This window comes from Pteropus vampyrus, unplaced genomic scaffold (genome assembly GCF_000151845.1).
Source record: "Pteropus vampyrus isolate Shadow unplaced genomic scaffold, Pvam_2.0 Scaffold61, whole genome shotgun sequence".
Classification (NCBI taxonomy): domain Eukaryota; kingdom Metazoa; phylum Chordata; class Mammalia; order Chiroptera; family Pteropodidae; genus Pteropus; species Pteropus vampyrus.
Window position 1 is genome coordinate 5,431,432 of NW_011888842.1, and position 7,229 is coordinate 5,438,660.

Genomic DNA, 7,229 nt, shown 5'->3' on the forward strand with positions numbered 1-7,229 from the left:
TGTTTGCTTTGTGATTGTGGGAACATTTGGAGAGAAACATTAATTTTCCATCCATTAACTTTGGTGGATATGAACACCCCAGAGGGAAAAATGTGTGAAGTCGCTTAACGACCTTTTGGCTGTTAGGAAGGTAAATATGTTTTGAAAACATTTTTCTTTGCAATAGGAAAAAAAAAAATGGAAAAGGAAAAGCAACTATTCAATCAGGGAATATTCTCTTTCAGAGGTTTCTATAACTGTGTGCACCACCTCAAAATGCAGCATTTTTCTGTAGGCATGACCTATTGGGTTTACTTACTAGCTAGGTATAAATTAACCCAAGAGTCCAAATACCAACTAACAGGACTGCTCTTTTTAATTGTATGTTATTCTCTTCTATAAGCTAGATACATGATGTTACTAATGACTGAGCGAAGAAGAAAATTGTGGGTTGAGAAGAGAGAAGAGAAATAAGTGGATGAGATAATGAAAAAGATTTTATTTTTGCACCTCAACCTTTAAAATAGCTAAAGCTGTCTACGGCCATGCTACCATGAACAAGCCCAATCCCGTCTGATCTCGGAAGCTAAGCAGGGTTGGGCCTGGTTAGTACTTGGAAGGGAGACCACCTAGGAAGACCAGGTGCTGTAGGCATAAAAAATTAAAAAATAAGGGATTGTAAGCTGACAAAGGTCCATGCAATCTGTGAGGTCAACCAAGGGTTGCCTCATCTAAAAAAAAGAAAAAGAAAAAAGAATAAAAAATAAAAGTAGCTAAAGCTAAGTCTGAATCAATAGGATCTGGTCTCAGAACTGAATCTGTGTATATTGAAAGAGAAGCTCTGATGGGGGACGATGGGTTGATGGAAGAAGGTCAAATGACTTCCATGTGTTGGGATGGAACTGACCAAGGTGGAGGTAAAGCTGCATAATCCTGAACATGTGTTTATTCTACACACAAAGAACAGAGCGCCATCGAACAGCTGTTGCACACTACGCCCCATGCCAGACATGAATGATACGCAGCTGATGAAGACAGATGTGGCCCCCGGTCTCCTAACGCTTACAGTTCAGTGGAGACCATGGAAATTAAATAACTAAACACACAATAAAATAATAACAATTAAGACGAGTGCTGCAGAGAAGAAACTGTATGAGAACAAGGGTCGGGGAGGCCTGGCCTAGCGTGGAGACAGGGAGTGCTTCCATGAGGAAGGGATGTGTGATCTGAGGTCGAGGACTTCTTAAGTCTGATTGATGTCGGGGGGTTAGGGGGAGAGAGGGCTGGTGAGAAGAACCTGAAAGCTCCAGGGAAAGGGAGATCCATGCGAAGGCACCGGGGCAGGAAGGAACGCTACACGTGGAAAATCCAGGAGGCGGAGGAGAGAAAGTAAAGGGAGGAGAGTGGGTTGAGAAGGGGTGTGAGAAGGACGTCACCCCAAGATTGCGAGGAACTGTAGGTCGGTCAGGATGAGAATCTGGAATTTGGAGACTTGGGGGATATTTAAGCAGGAGAGAGACATAATCATAATGGAGTGCTGAAAAGAATTCGCTGGTTGCAGTGCAAACGATGACTCCGAGGGAGCGATGGCTGGCATGAGAAAGCTGGTTAGGAGGTTGCTGCACGGTCCAGGAGAGACACGATGGTTTCATGGACAGGAAAATGGCAACGGGGATGGAGCCAAGCAGAAAGATGGATATTAAGAGGAATTTAGGACCTAGTGCCAGCAAAGGGGAGAGAAAGCCCCCACCTCCACCCTGTTCCATTCTCCCAGAAGTAAAAGTTGGTTTTCCTTTCAAAACTGAACACATCAAGGACTTTTACCTCAAGCCTTTTCCTTACACGCAAGCCATTCTGCACACGGCCACCACAACGCATCAGGAGGCAGATGCTCAGCACACTAAATAACAACTCACTTTCGGTTTTCTTTGGCTTTTCTAGGTTTGTACAAAATTAAAAGTCGACTCCTTGTTATCAGGAATAGCCAGGAAATACGAAGCTCTGGTAAACACAGCAATGTCAAGCTTGCCATATGACACTTACTGATTTTCAGAGATGTGGCACACAACATGTCAGAGTAAGAACAGTGAGAGGCAGAGCGACAGGGCTCTGTCTGCGGCCCCATCGTGGTGCTAGATGTGAAACCTTGGATCAGTCACCAGACTCTCAGGTAAGAGAGAAGTGGAGAACGTGGATTTGCGGAGTCAAACAAGCATGGGTTTTGTCTGCTCGTTTATTTGTTTACTTGTTATTTGTTGGTTCATTTGTTGCTTTTTGTTCTGTATCCCACATATGAGTGAAATCACATGATTCTTGTCCTTTTCCTTCTGACTTATTTCACTTAGCATAATATTCTCAAGATCTATCCAAGTTGTCTCAAATGGCAATATTTCATCCTTTTTAAGGCTGAGAAGCATTCTATTGTGGTAAGCGGGGTGGGAGAGGATGAAGGGGGTAAGGGAGTCAAATATATGGTGACAGAGAGACTAGACTTCAGGTGGTAAGCAAACAATATAGTATACAGATGGTATATCATACAAGAAAGCTCTACACCTGAAATTTATATGTTATTAACCAATGTTATCCCAATAACTTTAATTTTAAAAAAATGACTACACGTATGAAACACTGCTCTAATTTTATAACTGTGCGAGCTTGAGCCTTCTCCTTAACTGCTCTGAGACTCAGTAATCTCATCTGTGAAATGGAGATACAAATGCTCACTTCACTTGATTACAGCCATTAAATGCAACTACACCTGTGAAGTGCTGAGCAACTCGCCTCTAAAAATTATTTTTCTATGAGTTGTTTTCTCATCTGTTTGCTGAAGATAGCAAAACTTTTCCTACTTCGAGGAGTTGTTAAGGTCCTAAAAGTGAATGCCTGTAAAGAAATGATGAGTGATTCATCCTTATTACTATTGGTACGCTATTATTTTCAGATAAACACTGGAGCTGAGCTTCTTCGCTTTTTTTTTTTTTTTTTTTTTAGCAAATAATCAAGCACTCCAGAATTTTGTGGTTCTTTCAGTCTATTGCTAAAGCACAGCTGTACTGTAGAAGTGGCTACAGAAGGTTTGTGGAATTGAGTTAAATCCACACTAACCCCGGGGCATATCACAGAATCTATTTTCTCAAGATAAATCCAGGTTATCAGCTTGTTGACTTGTAACCTTTTTTTTTTTTTTCATTTTGATACAAAACCTGAATGTAGACAGGGCAAATGTATTCTTGCCAGGTAATAAAGGGTTTAGGTTATAGAATGGCAGGTGAACTAGCTTTTACTTTTTTATTGTCCATGTGCAATTACTATAGTCTATAAAACAGTTCTACTTAATATGTACCTTTAGATGTGGACGTATCTAATTTATGATGTAGTTTTATTTGAAGATTGGTTGAAGGGACTTTTTTGACAATTAGGTAGAACTGGGGTCACCGTGTGGATAGATTCGAAAGGCACCGACCACGTTGCCCAATTATCCCTCCCACAGCCATACAGTGTCTGGAATTTAATCATTAAAATGAATTCCTTTGGGTCTTGACAGGATTTCAGGGATAGAAGTAATAAAATGCAAGAGCTGAAAGTACCTTAGAGATCATTTGCTCCAACTTCCTTATTTTATAGGTGAGCAAACTGAGACCCTACAAGAAGGTCTTTCCTTCCCTCCAAGGTCAAATGCTAAATTAGAGACCCAGCCCAGTCTAAACATCCAGTCTCTTGGCACCCTGTCTGGCAAGAGTCTTCCTGACCAAACAACTTTGCTGATGCTCAGCGGTCCCAAGAAGCCGAGAGAAGCCGCGTCTGCTTTCATCCCTGGGAAAGTCAGAACTTCAGCTTATTCTTTGACTATTTTTGGTGCCCCAACTGCCCTCAGGATGAAGTAGAGATGCTGATGTTTTATGTTTCTGTAAAAGAGAGAGCACACCTTGCTGAAACATAAAAATTTTTAAAATCACAAATGTAACTTTTATGAAGGAGACTATCTGGCAGAAAATTCATTCCCCTGAAGAGGAAATGGGATTAAACAAGTGATGAGGCAAAGACAGTGACCATTTTTAAACTGAGAAATGGACGGGTTTGTGCTCTGCAGAACGAAATGGCAGGTGACCTGTTATCAAATGTAGAAGCACATTTCTTTTGTGAGTGCGAAAATGTCATCTTGCCCGTGCATCTAAGATGAAGTGGAGAAATACGAAGACTCTGCCAGTAATTGAGCGGGGAGCGGAGGCTGTACCAAGTACCAACGGCTAAGGCACTGAACACCTACTGTGTGCTAAGAATTCTGCGTGTAGGACCTTTAATCCTTGCATCCACGCTATGATGTCCACACCCTTATTATCCCCATTTCGCCGATGAGAAAACTGAGGCTCAGAAACTTGACCAAAGTCACGAAGTTAATGGAAGCCAGAAGAGGTTGTAAAACAAGGGCAGTCTGATTCCCCAAACCCCAGTGATTTGAACAGCATCCAAATCAACAGTCATGCAGCCCCCAGTCATTCAACTCTGAGGCCCGTTGTAACGAACCGTTCCATTCTTAGCTAAGCCTCAAAAAATTCAGTCTCAGTTTCTTCATCTCTTAAATGGGTATTATGGAGACAAAAATGAGACCAGGAGTGCGAAAATATTTATAAGAGCATTGAGTGTGGTGCACTTAGGACCTTTAATAATCACCATTATCATTCTGCGGTATTTGTGGGCACACCTCACTAAGAAAGAGATTGACATAGAAAATTGTGTTTTTGTGTACATCTGAGGATAAATTAGAAAGTCCTTTGAAAGGCTTTTTATGATGGCCGTTAAGTAATATAAGTAATGGCTTCCGGAGGAAGAAAATGTACATCGAGATATTATTAAATAAATTTTAAAAACATTTAAGAACATTAAAAATATCCAATTTATAATTGCATTAAGGAAAGGAATTTTTGTTTTCCTTGTTAAACAGACTGACCAGTAGATTTCAAAGGAGAGGGCCCTGGGCGCGAAGGCGCCTTGGCTCTGCTCCCAACCCACCGTGTGACTTGGAACAAATCGCACTGCCTCTCTGAACCTCGGTCCTGTCATCTCTCATTGCATCAAATGCTTATCGACTCTGTGCCGGCCCAAGTTCCGCATAACGTACCAGCACTTTCTGCTGATCTCTACTTAGCCTGAAAGGGTAGCAGGCAAGTGGTCCCATTCATTTAACACATACCTGTTTGTCACCATTGCAAAAAAAGGCACCACGTCAAGCTCTGAAGGGGTCCCTGAGATAAAGGGGACAGTGGCCGGTTGTGCAGCTTGCTGGTGCGGAGGGACTGAAAAGCCCTACAAGAGAGCCACTGACTGATCTCCTGTCTGTGGTCATTTTCAGTAAAAATACAAAAAAAAAAAAAATCTGTCAATTCATCTTCCCCCTTGTTATTTCCTTTCTTCCCAAAGAATTGAAAGGCAAGACCAAGGAACAGCATTTCCAGGGGAGAACTGTTAAGCAAGGAAGAAAGAAGTGTCTCTTGCCTGTTCCAACCTGCAGAGAGCTTTGCCGTCTTCTCGGCAGGTACAAGAGGGAGCAGGCAGGTGCGCGGAGCACAGCTGTACCCCTTGCTTCGAAAAATCATCCCTAAAGTCACGGTGGACCCGACGAACCATAGATCCTGTTTTTTCAGGCGTCACCAAGTCCAGGGTCCCTTCCCACCTCTTTTCCTTCTCTCTTCATCTCCTTCTTTTCAATTTCCTCCTTTAATTCCCTGCTGCTGCCTTCTTGCTGTGTTCACTATCCTTTATAGTATCCTCCTCTCTCTTCCTCCTTCTCTGCCCCTCCCTTCCTTCTCCCCTTGAATTTTGCATTTCTATTCTTTTCCCTTTTGATTTCTTCTATCTCGGTCTCCTCATTCTCAATTTGCCATTGTCTTCTTTCCTTCTCACCAACCCCAAAATATAATTGCCGCTCCCTGTTATACTGCTGCATTTCTTCAAGTGATGCTTAACCTAAGGTACTTATCGTTGAGGGCAATCAGTGAGTCAATATGGTAATTTGTTAGAAAGTATTTCCTTTATTATTGATACTTCAACTGGCATCCTTTGACTCTCTAAGATATTCTCCGTGCCATAAAATTGCACAATGCTAAAGCCTCTTCAGTCTCCCTTACTTACAAACATCTTTCTCACCCTCGGTGTGAATATATTACATGTTGTGAATGCAGACACTCCACAAATTATGGCCACATTGAGTCTTCTAAGGCAGGAGGAAAGTTCAGGTGTTCTCAAACTATGAAATATTAACCTGGTCTATAATTACTACTGTAATTATGGGCAATGGCATGCAAATACATGTGTGTATTTGCTATTTTCTTCTTAGAAAATCAGTTTGCGGGCCTCTCCTCTCCAGAAGTTGCGAGCGGAAAAGGAAAGTGGGGATTCAGAGATCTTACATGACAGCTTCTATTTATTGATATACTCGGGGTTAGACACTGATAAGTAAGCCCCATATAGATTATTGTATTTAACCCTCATGATTATCCCATGAATAGATATGCTTATTATTCTCATTTTACGGATGAGAAAACTAACACTTGAGGAGGTTAGAAACTTACCTGGGGTCAAACGACTAGAGGATGACAGAACAAAAAGATGGTCACCCCTGCAGATGGGACAAAGCACACCTGGAGCAGTGTTTGAGTTGAGTCTAACAACCCTCCCTGTGCATCCTATATCCAAGAGTCTCTAGCACTTAACTGTTCTTCTCTTATGTGGAGCCAATTAGTTCCCAGGACTCAGTCTTTCCATTGGCAACACGGAGTAAAGAAACTGAACTTACCTCGCAATAATATTGAGTGCTCGCTGGTAACACATGGCCTGAAATGACCAGACGTTCCTTCCTTTAGCCACAGAACACCCACAGGTGGATTCAAACCTACACATCTTAGCTGACCGGGCCAATATCTGAAAAAGTCTTTGAAAGAGGACAACCCAACAACGTTGGCCTAGAGCCTGAATCTGTCTCTTCTCTCTTTAAGCGCATGTGCATGCATGTGGGGGCAGGGGGTGTATGTGTGTGCAGAGACAACACAGACGCACTCATGAGAGACAGAGAGACAGACAGACAGAGAGAAATAGAGAACAGAGCATCTGGTAACCCAGACTTCTAATTTAAAAAATGATTCTCATTGGTTGCCAGATGGGAGGGGGTTGGAGGGCTGGGTGAAAAGGGGGAAGGAATTAATATGTAAAAATTGCCAGTTATAAAAATAGTCATGGGGATATAAAGTATGGCA

The 7,229-nt window shown here is 42.2% G+C and overlaps 1 pseudogene; it reads left to right on the plus strand.

The window, feature by feature from the left end:
- The first annotated feature begins 514 nt into the window (after nucleotides 1-514).
- LOC111740311 lies at nucleotides 515-633 on the plus strand (annotated as a pseudogene).
- The last annotated feature ends 6,596 nt before the right edge of the window (nucleotides 634-7,229 follow it).